We start from the raw sequence: 13,984 nt of genomic DNA, 5'->3' as shown, positions 1-13,984 counted from the left end.
TCATTTACAACTTGGACTACACCCAGATTGTGAGGCATAGGAAGAGAACTTGAACTTCGTACAGCATTTCCAAATGCCAAGGTACAGATATCCTCATTTGAGTAGCTGGTAATACCGGGACCTAAAATTATCAACACGTTGATCATGAGAGAAGCAGGTACTTTATAAATGACAGTATTTTCTGCAGAAACCTTGGCTCAGAGACTTAGTTAAGCAACCGCAGATTTGCAGTCTCGACACAAAAGAGAAGATTGTCAAGCCCTCTCCTGGATAAGAAATAAGCCAGTTCCTAAGAGTTTTGTGCCTCTATTAGGCCAGGTCAAAGCTTTCCGAAACATAAACTAAAAAATGGAGGAGAATGTTCTCTCCAGTAGCATTTTGGTTTTTTCGCAAACACTATTTCTACTGTCCTAAAGTTGTTTAATTATGTTCCTGCTGAGAAGAATTCTGTTCTGTACAAGCCCCAAACCATCCCATAATGCTCTGTGTCATTATACTCTTCACATTTGGAACCAAAAAACCATGTTTTCTCTATGAATGGACATAAAGGAGTGTTGGGCCAAAGTGGCGATTTTTAGCTTTTCAAAGCATCCTAGGATAGTCTGACTTAGGACTAATGTGTGCTTTATTGCTAAAGCAGTTAAGTGTGACGGTAGAACAATGCAGGGAAATGTTAAAAGTTCTCATCTTCCCCTTCTTGAACTTGTTAGTTGATTTTTCTCATACTTTAAGGATAACGCCATTGGTAGAAAAACTGGAAAAATGACATAATCAGGCACCTTGGTGAAAAGGAAATACAAATAAACAAATATAATATGAAAAAATGCTCAGCTTCACTCATAACATTTAAAACATACCATCAAATGGCAAGGTACTATTTCCTTTTATCAGATTGTCAAAATGTAAGTGTTTTTGAAACTATACGAAAGCAGGCACTTGTAAGAACTATTTGGTGGGAATATAATTTGGTGATTGGTATAACATTTTGGATGAAGATTGAGCAATAACTATCACAATATTAAAAGCATACCCTTATTTTCAAAACATATATTTTTAAGCCTCTTAATATCTTCAAATAAAGGCTTTGTCAATGCTACCTCCTTCACCAATCTCCCCCGCGGTGTGCTAGAGGTGTGCTCTGGGGCATACGGGCACCTGGCTGTAACAGTATCTGAGTGCCACCAGATGGTGATTTTACAGATAGAATCAGGTCCTGTTTTCCTAGACTGTATTTAAGGCTACTTCCTGAGAAATACTACACTGTCGATCTGCTACAATTCTTCTCATGCGCTGCCAAGCTGTTGTACGCAATTAATTTGTTTGAGTATTCAAAACTCAGAGCCACTGCCCATCTGGTTTTCTTATAAGATTTAGTTGATTTATGTTAATAGTAAAAACCATAGCTATAATTTATTGAGTACATCCTATGTGCCAAACATTGAGTTTGTCCCTAAAACTCACAGCAATTCTCCCGTTGGTTATATTGCCAACGCAGTAAATTGACAGTGCAGGGAATTCAGGCCCAGAGAGATGAAATAATTTGCCGAAGGTCATAAAGCTACTAAGTGGCTAAGTCATGATTTGACTTTAGCTTTGATTGGCTCCAAAGTTCACACTATTTTTGTCACTGGATCTGCCTTTCTCAAGAGTTCAAAATCCTATTTTAGAACTCACATACAGTAAGATACCTACTTTTATCACTGTGGCATTGCAATAAATACTACTGAAGAAAGCTAAATATGATATTCTTTAAAAGTGAATTACGGAGAAGATCCAAGATGGCAGCGTGAGCAGACTTCTTTGTCTCTCCCCCTTCGAATCTACAACTAATTGGACATTCATCGCTTGACAAAGGATATCTATATAGCATCTTAGGACGTCGGAGAGACCCACACTGCTATACATCGGAAGGCGGACAGACTTCCCTCCGGGAGGAGGTGGAGATAGGTGAAAACTCTCCGACCCGACCCCCGAACAGCCTAGAGCCTGCGGGCGGCTTTCTTCCAGCGAACGCCCCCAGAACATCGCCACACGCCAAGGGCAGGAGGGAGCGCACACCAGAGGAGCGACGGTGGAAACAGGTGAACAGAGCTCTACCTAAGCCCCCCCGCAATTACACCTGAGCCCAGAGGGAAGCTCCAGAGTTACACACCAGAGGCCGTGGGCAAAATCCCTACCTGCCATTAGCAGAGAGGTCCCGTCCAGCATCCACAAAGCCTGGGGGCCCCCCGGAGAGAATCCCAAGCGGCGCGCTGGCCCACCAGCTGCCGCCGCCGGCTCCCCTGACCTGGTTTTCGTCCAGGAGGGGATCGAGACTACCGGAGATCTCCTGGGAGAGGTCTGGGGCTGAGTGGAGCTCCAGCGATTGGCTACACGGCCCGGGGGAGAAACTCTAGAGTTCAGTCCTGGCCGCAGGCAGAGTCTTTCCCTGCCATTATTGGAGAGGCCCCGCCCAGCACCCACAACACCTGGGGGCCCCCGGAGAGAATCTCAAGCGGCGCGCCGGCCCACCAGCTGCCGCCGCTGGCTCCCCTGACCGGGCTCTCGCCCGGGAGGGGATCAGGACTACTGAAGATCTGGGAGAGGTCCCGGGGCTGGGTGGAGCTTCAGCAGCTGGCAACGCGACCTGGGGGAGAAACTCTGAAGTCCCATCCCCGGCAGCAGACAGGGTCTTTGCCTGCCATTATTGGAGAGGCCCCGCCCAGCCTCCACAACACCTGGAGGCTCTCCCAAACGGCGGGCCAGCCCGCCAGCTGCCGCGACCGGCTCCACTGACCGGGCTTTCGCCTGGGAGAGGCTCAGGACTACTGGAGATCTCCCGGGAGAGGACCGGGGCTTGGTGGAGCTCCAGCGGCCAGCTACGCAGCCTGGGGGAGAAACTCTGAAGTCCCGTCTGGGCAGTAGGCAGGGTCTTTGCCTGCCATTAGCAGAGAGGCCCCGCCCAGCATCCACAATGCCGGGAGGGTCCCAAAGAGGAGAATCCCAGGCAGGGCAGCAGCCGATCAGCTGCCACTGAACTCAAGGTATCTGGCTATCCCCCAGTCAGGGTAATGGGCTCCCCGAGATCCTAGGGGAGAGGACTGGGGCTGGGTGGAGTTCCAGCAACCTGGCTCTGTGGCCCAGGGGGGAAACTCTATAGTCTCACAGAAGCCTCAGCGATAGCCTCTGCACAGCACTAGTAGAGAGCACCCATCTGGCAACCACAAGGCTGGAAGACCCTGGGACAAAAGTAGCATAGCTAGGGGAGCTAACCACAGACGGTAGAAAATGCCCATATCTCTGCTGTGACCCATAGTGACAAGTGAGATTTTGTGGGCGCCGACAGTGACAGAGCTGCAAATATAAGTGATCCTGCCCCCGGCCGCTGGGAAAGCCCATAAAACCACTGCAGAACCTAAGGAGGGAGCACGTCTAGGTGGTCTGCAACAGTAGGCACCAGCAGTCTGAAGCCCCCCTGTGACAGCCTCCATAGCTGAAGAGAGAACCCACAGGATCACTGTGACTGCGTGGAGGGGCCCAGGCCCAGTTAGCAACAGCTGATAGGGTTCCTGGTTGGAGCAGTATAAACAGCTATCCCCCCACCACACCAGTAGAAACAAGTGGAAGCAGTAACTAAACTATATCTCTATGCGGAGGCACAAATCTACACCATCAAGCAATATGAAAAAATATATTAAATCTCCAGAACAGAAGGAAAATGACAAACACACAGAAAACAATCCCAAAGACAATGAAATATACAACCTAAATGATGATGACTACAAAACAGCCATCATTAAAAAACTCAATGAGTTAAAAGAGAATTCAGATAGACAACTCAACGAGTTCAGGAGCTATGTCACAAAAGAGTTCGATACTATAAAGAAGAACCAAACAGAAATACTGGAAATGAAGAACACAATAGAGGAGATTAAGAAAAATCTAGACGCACTGAACAGTAGGGCCGATAATACGGAGGAAAGAATTAGCAATTTGGAAGATAGGAATATAGAAATGCTGCAGACAGAGGAGGAGAGAGAGCTAAGTCTAAAAAGAAATGAAGAAACTCTCCAAGAATTATCTGACACAATTAGGAGATGCAACCTAAGGATTATAGGTATACCAGAGGGAGAAGAGAGGGAGAAGGGGGCAGAAAGCCTATTCAAAGAAATAATGGCTGAGAACTTCCCAAACCTGGGGAGAGAGATGGAACTTCATGTGACAGAAGCCAATAGATCTCCAAACTTTATCAATGCAAGTGGACCAACCCCAAGACATATAGTAGTGAAGCTAGCAAAAGTCAACGACAAGGAGAGAATACTAAGGGCAGCCAGGCAGAAGAAATTAACCTACAAAGGAACCCCCATCAGGCTTTCAGCAGATTTCTCAGCAGAAACTTTACAGGCTAGAAGAGAGTGGAATGATATATTCAAAAATCTGAAGGACAAAAACCTGCAGCCGAGAATTCTCTACCCAGCGAAAATATCCTTCAAATATGATGGAGAAATAAAAACTTTCCCAGATAAAGAAAAATTAAGGGAGTTCATTGCCACCAAAACTCCTCTTCAAGAAATACTCAGGAAAACCCTCATTCCTGAAAAATCAAAAAAAGGAAAGGGACTACAAAACCAAGAGCAAAGGAGATAAGTGGAAGGACAACAACAGAGAGTAGCAGCTCTCCATCAGAACAGACTAAACCATGGGACGAGAAACAAAGGAAATTGAAGAGAACCGAAAAACAAGACATAAAATGGCAGTGGTAGGCCCTCACATTTCAATAATCACTCTAAATGTAAATGGATTGAACTCTCCAATCAAAAGACACAGAGTGGCAGGATGGATCAAAGAACAAGACCCAACAATGTGCTGCCTCCAGGAAACACACCTCAGCCCCAAAGACAAACACGGACTCAGAGTGAAGGGATGGAAGACAATACTCCAAGCTAATAATGAGCAAAAGAAAGCAGGTGTCGCTATACTAATATCAGACAAAGTAGACTTCAAAGTAAAACAGGTAAAGAAAGACAAAGAGGGACAGTATATAATGATAAAAGGGACTCTCCACCAAGAAGACATAACGCTTGTAAATATATACGCACCCAACACAGGAGCACCAAAATTTGTAAAGCAACTCTTAACAGAACTAAAAGAAGACATCAACAACAATACTATAATAGTAGGGGACCTCAACACCCCCTTAACACCAATGTATAAAACATCCAGGCAGAAAATCAACAAAGAAATTATAGAATTAAATGAAAAATTAGACCAGATGGACTTAATAGATATATAGAGAACACTTCATCCAAAAACAGCAGGCTACACATTCTTCTCAAGTGCTCATGGAACATTCTCAAGAATAGACCATATTTTGGGAAACAAAGCAAGCATGAATAAATACAAGAGAGTTGAAATAATATCAAGCATCTTTTCTGATCACAGTGCTATGAAACTAGAAATCAACTACAAGAATAAAGCAGAGAAAGGTGCAAAAATGTGGAGACTAAACAACATGCTACTGAACAAACAATGGATTATTGAAGAAATTAAAGAAGAAATCAAATATTATCTGGAGACAAATGAAAATGAGAACACGTCATACCAAATCATTTGGGATGCAGCAAAAGCAGTCCTAAGAGGGAAATTCATCGCAATAGAGGCTCACCTCACAAAACAAGAAAAAGCTCACATAAGCAACCTCAAACGACACCTAACAGAATTAGAAAAAGAAGAACAAACAAAGCCCAGAGTCAGTAGAAGGAGGGAGATAATAAAAATAAGAGCAGAAATCAACGATACTGACACTAAAAAGACAGTAGAAAGGATCAATGAAACAAAGAGTTGGTTCTTCGAAAAAATTAACAAAATCGACAAACCCTTGGCCAGACTCACCAAGAAAAGAAGAGAGAAATCTCAAATAAATAAAATTAGGAATGAGAGAGGAGAAATCACAACAGCTACCAAAGAAATACAAGGGATCATAAGAGAATACTATGAAAAACTATATGCCAACAAATTGAACAACCTAGAAGAAATGGACAAATTCCTGGACTCTTACAACCTCCCCAAACTGAACCAGGAAGAAATGGAGAATCTGAATAGGCCAATCACAAGTAAAGAAATAGAAATAGTAATCAAAAACCTCCCCAAAAATAAGAGTCCAGGACCAGATGGCTTCTCTGGAGAATTCTACCAAACATTCAAAGAAGATTTAATACCTATCCTTCTCAAACTGTTCCAGAAAATTGAGGAAGATGGAGTACTCCCCAACACATTCTATGAAGCCAACATCACTCTGATCCCCAAACCTGACAAGGACAACACAAAGAAGGAGAACTACAGGCCGATATCACTGATGAACATAGATGCAAAAATCCTCAACAAAATTCTGACAAACCAAATACAGCAATACATCAAAAAAATTATACACCATGATCAAGTGGGATTTATACCAGGGACACAGGGATGGTTCAACATCTGCAAGTCAATCAACATGATAAACTACATTAACAAAATGAGAAACAAAAACCACATGATCATCTCAATAGATGCAGAGAAGGCATTCGACAAGACCCAACACCCATTTGTGATAAAAACCCTCAATAAAATGGGTATAGAAGGAAAGTACCTCAACATAATAAAGGCCATATATGACAAATCCACAGCCAACATCATACTCAACGGACAAAAACTGAAAGCCATCCCTCTTAGGACAGGAACAAGACAAGGGTGCCCACTTTCACCAATCCTATTCAACATAGTACTGGAGGTGTTAGCCAGAGCAATTAGGCAGGAAAAAGAAATAAAAGGAATCCAAATAGGCAATGAAGAAGTAAAACTCTCGCTGTTTGCAGGCGGCATGATCTTATATATAGAAAACCCCAAAGAATCCATAGGAAAACTATTAGAAATAATCAACAGCTACAGCAAAGTTGCAGGGTATAAAATCAACATACATAAATCAGTAGCATTTCTATACACAAACAATGAATCAACAGAAAAAGAACTCAAGAACTCAATCCCATTCACAATCGCAACAAAAAGAATAAAATACCTTGGGATAAACTTAACCAAGGAAGTGAAAGATTTATACAACGAAAACTACAAGACTTTCTTGAAGGAAATTGACGACAACATAAAGAGATGGAAAGACATTCCATGCACATGGATTGGAAGAATAAACATAGTTAAAATGTCCATACTACCTAAAGCAATCTACAGATTCAACGCTATCCCAATCAATGTCCCAAGGACATTCTTTACAGAAATTGAACAAACAATCGTAAAATTCATATGGGGCAGCAAAAGACCGCGAATTGCTAAAACAATCCTGAGTAAGAAAAACAAAGCCGGAGGCATCACAATCCCCTATTTCAAAACATTACAAAGCTACAGTGATCAAAACAGCATGGTACTGGTACAAAAACAGGTGCACAGATCAATGGAACAGAATTGAAAGCCCAGAGATAAAACCACACATCTACGGACAGCTAATCTTCGACAAAGGAGCTGAGGGCCTACAATGGAGAAAAGAAAGTCTCTTCAACAAATGGTGCTGGGAAAACTGGACAGCCACATGTAAAAGAATGAAAATTGATCATTCTTTTTCACCATTCACAAAAATAAACTCAAAATGGATCAAAGACTTAAAGATTAGGCCTGAAACAAGAAGTCTTCTAGAAGAGAATATAGGCAGTACACTCTTTGACATCAGTTTCAAAAGAATCTTTCAGACACTATAACTCCTCAGATGAGGGAAACAATAGAAAGAATAAACAAATGGGACTTCATCAGACTAAAGAGCTTCTTCAAAGCAAGGGAAAACAGGATTGAAACAAAAAAACAGCCCACTAATTGGGAAAAAATATTTACAAGCTACTTATCTGACAAAGGATTAATATCCATAATATACAAAGAACTCACACAGCTTAACAACAAAAAAACAAACAACCCGATCAAAAAATGGGCAGAGGACATGAACAGGCATTTCTCCAAAGAAGATATAAGTAAGGCCAAGAGACACATGAAAAGATGTTCATCATCGCTAATCATCAGGGAAATGCAAATCAAAACTACACTAAGATACCACCTTACACCCGTTAGATTGGCAAAAATATCCAAAACCAAAAGTGACAAATGTTGGAGAGGTTGTGGAGAAAAAGCAACCCCCATACACTGTTGGTGGGAATGCAAACTAGTGCAGCCACTATGGAAAACAGTATGGAGATTTCTCAAAAAGTTAAAAATAGAAATACCCTATGACCCAGCTATCCCACTACTGGGTATCTATCCTAAGAACCTGAAATCAGCAATCCCAAGAATCCCATGCACCCCTATGTTCATCGCAGCATTATTTACAATAGCCAAGATGTGGAACCAACCTAAATGCCTGGAAACTGACGACTGGATAAAGAAGATATGGTATATATACACAATGGAGTACTACTCAGCCATAAAAAAGGACCAAATTGTTCCATTCGCATCAACATGGATGGACCTTGAGTGTATTATGTTAAGCGAAATAAGCCAGACAGAGAAAGGCGAACTCTATATGACCCCACTTATAGGTGGAAGTTAACATATAGACATGGAGGACCGATGGGTGGTTACCAGGGAAAAAGAGGGGGTGGGGGGAGGGCACAAAGGGTGAAGTAGTGTACCCACAACATTACTAACAATAATGCACAACTGAAATCTCACAAGGTTGTAATCTATCATAATCTTAATAAAAAAAAACTGAATTCCAGAGTGACAAATGAATTTCCAAGTTCACGTAAGTAACGAGGATATTTGGAGACTATACCGTAAAACGTTTGATAATGTGGCCCCAATTCTGTTATGATCAGTACTATATGGTCACCTTTCCCAGACTGAAACATCATGATATGATAAACCTTTTAAAAATTGTGGTAAATATACATAGCATAAAACTTACTATTTTAATTGTTTTTTAGTACACAATTTAGTAGCATTAAGTACATTCACATTGATGTGCAACCATCACCACTGTTGCATTATCCCAAAGGGAAACTCTGTACCCGTTAACTCCCCATCAGCCCTGCCTCTTAGGCCCTAGGAATTGCTATTCTACTTTCTGTCTCTATGAGTTTAACTATTCTAGTCAGTAAGTGGAATCATACATTATTTGTATTTTTGTGTCTGGCTTACATCGCAATGTTTTCAAGGTTCATCCCTGCTGTAGCAAGTGTTGAAATTTCCTCCTTTTTAAGGATTAATAATATTCCATTGTATGTATATACCACATTTTGTTTGTCCATTCATCTGTTGATGGACACATGAGTTGTTTCCATTTTTTGGTTATTGTCAATAATCTGCTATGAATGTTGGTTTACAAGTACCTATTCAAGTCCCTACTTTTAATTCTTTTCAACTCTTCTATATACCTAGAAGAGGAATTGCTGGATCACATGATAATTCTATGTTTAATTTTTTGAGGAACCAACTTACTATATTCCAGAGTGGCTACACCAGTTTACATTCCCATCAGCAATGCATGAGGAATCCAACATTCCCACATCCTCACCAACATGTGTGATTTTCTGCTGGTTTTTTTTCAACAAAAATTTTTAAAAATAGCCATCCTGGTGGGTGTGAAGTGATATTTCATGGTGAGTTTGATTTCCATTTCCCTAATGATTAATGATGAGTATCTTTTTGTGTGTTTATTGGCCTTTGTATATTTTCTTTGGAAAAATGTTTATTCAAGTCCTTTGCCTGCTTTTTAATCGGGCTGTTGGTTTTTTTGGTGTTGAGTTATACTTCTTTATATATTCCATATATTAATTTCTTATCAGATATTTTGCAAATATTTTCTCCCATTCTGTGAGTCGCCTTTTCATTCTTCTGATAGTGTGGATACACAAAAATTTTAATTTTGATAACTTTCAATTTATCAGTTTTTCTCTTGGTTGCCTGTGCTTTTGGTGTCGTATGCAAGAAATCATTCCCAAATCTAATGTCATGAAGCTTTTCCCCTATATTTTCTTCTAAGACTTTTATCATTTAGCTCTTATGTTTAGGTCTTTGATGTATTTTGAGTTAATTTTTGTATATAGTGTAAGATAAGGGTCCAATTTCATTCTTTTGCATGTGGATATCCAGTTTTCCTAGGATCATTTGTTGGAAAACTGTCCTTTCTCCATTGAATGATCTTTGCACCCTTGTCAAAAACTGTTTGAACCTATGTGTGAGGGCTTATTTCTGGGCTATTTTATTGCTTTGGTCTATATGTCTGTCTTTTTGCTAATATCACAATGTTTTCATTACTGTGGCTTTATAGTAAGTTTTGAAATTTGGAAATGTGAGTCCTCCAATCTTCTTCTTTTTTCAGATTGATTTGGCTATTGGGATCCCTTGAGACTCCATATGAATTTTAGGACTGGTTTTTCTATGTCTGCAAAAAATGTTGTTGGGGTTTTGATAGGGATGCATTGAATCTATGGATGTTTTGAGTAGTGTTGTCATCTTAACATTATCAAGTTTTCCAACCCATGAATGGAAACGTTTTTCCATTTGTTTCTGTCTCCTTTAGTTTCTTTCAACAGTATTTCATAATAGTCAGTGTACAAGTCTTTTGTCTCCTTGGTTAGGTTTATTCTGAGGTATTTTATTCTTTTTGACACTATTGTAAATGAAATTGTTTTCTTAATTTCTTTTCAGATTGTTCGTTGTTAGTGTATAAAAATACAACTGATCTTTGGGTGTTGATTTTGTATCCTGCAACTTTGCTGTATTTGTTTATTAGTTCTAACATTTTTTTAAGGAATCTTTGGGGTAAGATCATGTCATAGGTGAACAGAGATCAGTTCACTTCTTCCTTCCTAATTTGGATGCCGTTTATTTATTTATTTGCTTATTTATTTTTTTAATTTTTGAGGAAGATTAGCCCTGAGCTAACATCTGCCACCAATCCTCCTCTTTTTACTGAGGAAGATTGGCCCTGAGCTAACATCCATGCCCATCTTCCTCTACCTTATATGTGGGACGCCTGCTACAGCATGGCTTGCCAGGCAGTGTGTAGGTCCACAGCAATGATCTGAACCAGCAAACCCTGGGCCACCAAAGTGGAATGTGAGAACCTAACCACTGCGCCACCAGGCAGGCCCCTGGATGCCTTTTATTTATTTTTGTTGCTTAATTGTCTTGGCTAGAACTTCCAATCCTACATTGAATAGAAGTGTCAAAAGCAGGCATACCTGTCTTGTTCCCAGTCTTAGGAGAAAAGCTTTCAGTCTTTCTCCACTGAGTATGCTGTTACCTGTGGGGTTCTTATAATAGCTTTTATTATCTTGAGGAAGTTTCCTCTACTCCTAGTTTATTGTTGTAATATAGGTTTTTTTTATTGTTGTCTTGACTTGGTTTTGAGGCCCTGGCACGAGGCCAGTCAGCTCTCCTTGAGCAGTTTATTAGGTCCACACCCCAACCACTTCCCTTGGCTTTCATACTCAGGCCACTATACGTCTGCCATAATTGCCCCAGAGCCAAGTACCAGACCAGTAGGGACAGCCCCTATGCCTCAGAGCTGCTGAAATTAAGTTACTCAATTCACAGGGAGCCTGAAAAGACTAGCTAACCAAACCTAGCTTGCCATACACCAAGTGCTCCCTACAGCCTAGCTAGCTGTTACTCTGTCCCCAGATGCAACCCACCCCCCCCCGCCGCCCCCCCTCCGCCCCCCGCCATGTGAGTCTGCCTGGCAGCCTTCTCTTGTTTGGAGCTGCTTTCCATCTAGCTGAGTATTTTTGTGAAGGAAAAATTTTTCCTCTACCCTTCTTGGTTCTTTGGCTGGTCTAATAATCAAATTGACATAAAACAGGCTAACAGAAGAAAAACAAATTTAATTATGTGTGTATGGGGGTCCCATAAGAATATGAGACCCAAGGATAAATTGGGCAATTGAAGCTAAGGAATGGGATAGGGGCCTGAGAATTCAAAGGCAAGGAGGGTAATTCACAGGACAATAACAATGGCAGATGTTTGGTGATTAGGTGTGTGCCCTGCCATACAGATAGATCACTCAGGTAAAGTTCTCTCTGGTAATGGCTCTCTCTGAGCCAGGCCCCTATCTAAATTCTTTTAGGTAGTTAAGGGAGAGGTAAAAGTTTTTCTTGAATCTGCTGGCTCTTGATTGCCTTCGGCTCAAAATAGTCCACATGCCAAAGTGGCACATTTTGGGGAGGTTCGTTCTGAACCCCTTCAGTATCATTGTGTTCTCCACAATGAAAGAATCTCTAAATCTTATAAAGGAATTGGTGCTGTGAGCAGGATGGCACGGCTGTGACTGCTGACTCTTGAGTCACTTTGTGAAGAGACTGCTCGTGTCTTAGTAATTGGTTCCAAACTACCGTGAGAGCAGCTTGGGACAGGATCACCGGCTGTTGACGAGCCTGCACTTTAGCCTCACTGCCGGCTGCTGTGTCTGCCAGTGATGGCTACATCTCTCTTTACCCAAATTTCCTCCACGTGGGAATATTCAAAACGAACAGTACTAAGTGGCTAACCTGAGGCACTAGATACCAGCCCAGGTGGGGGCCCTCCTTAGGGCAAGAGGAGTGACAGGCCACTAGAGCTGCGCTTTCCAGGACTGGGCATTCTCGTATGTTTCAGATCACAGCCAGTGTTTGGCAGAGGCCTGGTCCAGAGGCCCATCACTTCTTTGGCGTCGGTGTTTATTATTATTTGGGGCAGAACCCTGGTTTGTCCCTGGGCCCTGTGATCCCTGTGGAGGAAAATGTTGGTTGAGCTCCCCTATGGTAGAGAAATGGTACCTCAGTCTCCATGTTGATGTGGCTACAGTGGAGGCATGGACCCAGCCTGTCTTCCTTGCAGCTGCAAATCTTGCTGCTCCTGCCGGTGAACAAAATGTTCTCCAGACTCTCAGGGGCATCATGAGAGGCATCCTTGGAGACCAGTAGCGCAGCGTTTAATCCAAAGGGGGCCTCTGGGACGAGGAAACCAATGCCTCTTCCCTGCACTCTCCTCCCCACTCCAGAACACCAACCTGGGTTATTTAACTGCTCCCTGGGAGCTGGACTGGGAAGCCTGGGAAGGGGAGACAGCTGCCTACGAGGTAGGTCATGGGCCTTCCCCGACTTTTCCTGAATCCATTTAGAAGGTGCCCCAAAGAGCTATCAGACAGAGACAGAAACTAAAAACTGGGGCTTTAGGCAGCTAGAAGCACCACCACCACCCCTGCTGACCCCCTACCTCATAAGAATACAGGAAGACAGGGAGAAGAACTTTAAAAATTATATATATTACAAAAATTTTATATATTATATAAATACATATATATTTAAATTAAAACAAAGGTTCATAATTTGACTTGGTTGGAAATACAAAATTTACCTTGAAAATGTGTATGACAAAAAGATTAAAGTGTGGTGGCTGGCTTTTGTGCCTCTACAGCATAGTTCTAAATCAAATATTTGCTAAAATACACTGGTTAACAGAGCTCCATGGACTTAATCAGTATTGGGGCTCAAATTACAATTATTGGCTACGTCTGGGAATCCTACTAAACTTAAGCATAATCCCTTCTATAATCTCAGGAAAATAACTAAATACAAAATGGAGAAAAAATAGTTATGCCGCCCTTTAACTATAGCCTTGCCTAAATTTCTCATGGTTAGAGTGCCCATTGCCCTAAAATATTCCACGGTCGACACTGACACTCTGCACAACAGGTAATGCATTGAAATGAAATTAAGTCTTTCACGCTTACAACTCAGCTTGACGAAATGGGACTCCACGAATCGCTAGTCAAAATAGTTATTGTGGTTCAATGTAAGTTAAAAAAGGACCTTCAAGGATTGAGATTTATTGTATAAGACCTACTTAGTGAATGAGTGATTGTCCCCACCACTTCTCCATTTGACTACCCAATTTTTTCTTTTCTTAAACCTGGAAAGAATAAATGGCCCCTCACGGTGGGTTACCGCAACCTAATGCTGTGGTCGCAATCTGTTAAGTCCCCCATACCCGA

At 41.7% G+C, this 13,984-nt stretch overlaps 1 long non-coding RNA gene across 1 annotated transcript in view; it reads right to left on the bottom strand.

Moving 5' to 3' along the window:
* Window positions 1–2,544, bottom strand: part of LOC111770884 (uncharacterized) — a 35,418-nt gene extending 32,874 nt beyond the window's left edge. Inside the window, exon 1 of the long non-coding RNA XR_002804328.2 lies at window positions 2,178–2,544. This is a non-coding gene — a long non-coding RNA (uncharacterized lncRNA). The remainder of the gene's footprint in view (window positions 1–2,177) is intronic.
* Window positions 2,545–13,984: the final 11,440 nt, after the last annotated feature.

The sequence above is a fragment of the Equus caballus genome, chromosome 27, assembly GCF_041296265.1.
Source record: "Equus caballus isolate H_3958 breed thoroughbred chromosome 27, TB-T2T, whole genome shotgun sequence".
Classification (NCBI taxonomy): domain Eukaryota; kingdom Metazoa; phylum Chordata; class Mammalia; order Perissodactyla; family Equidae; genus Equus; species Equus caballus.
Note: the sequence above shows the minus strand (reverse complement) of the source record. Positions and strands in the feature narration are given on the sequence as shown.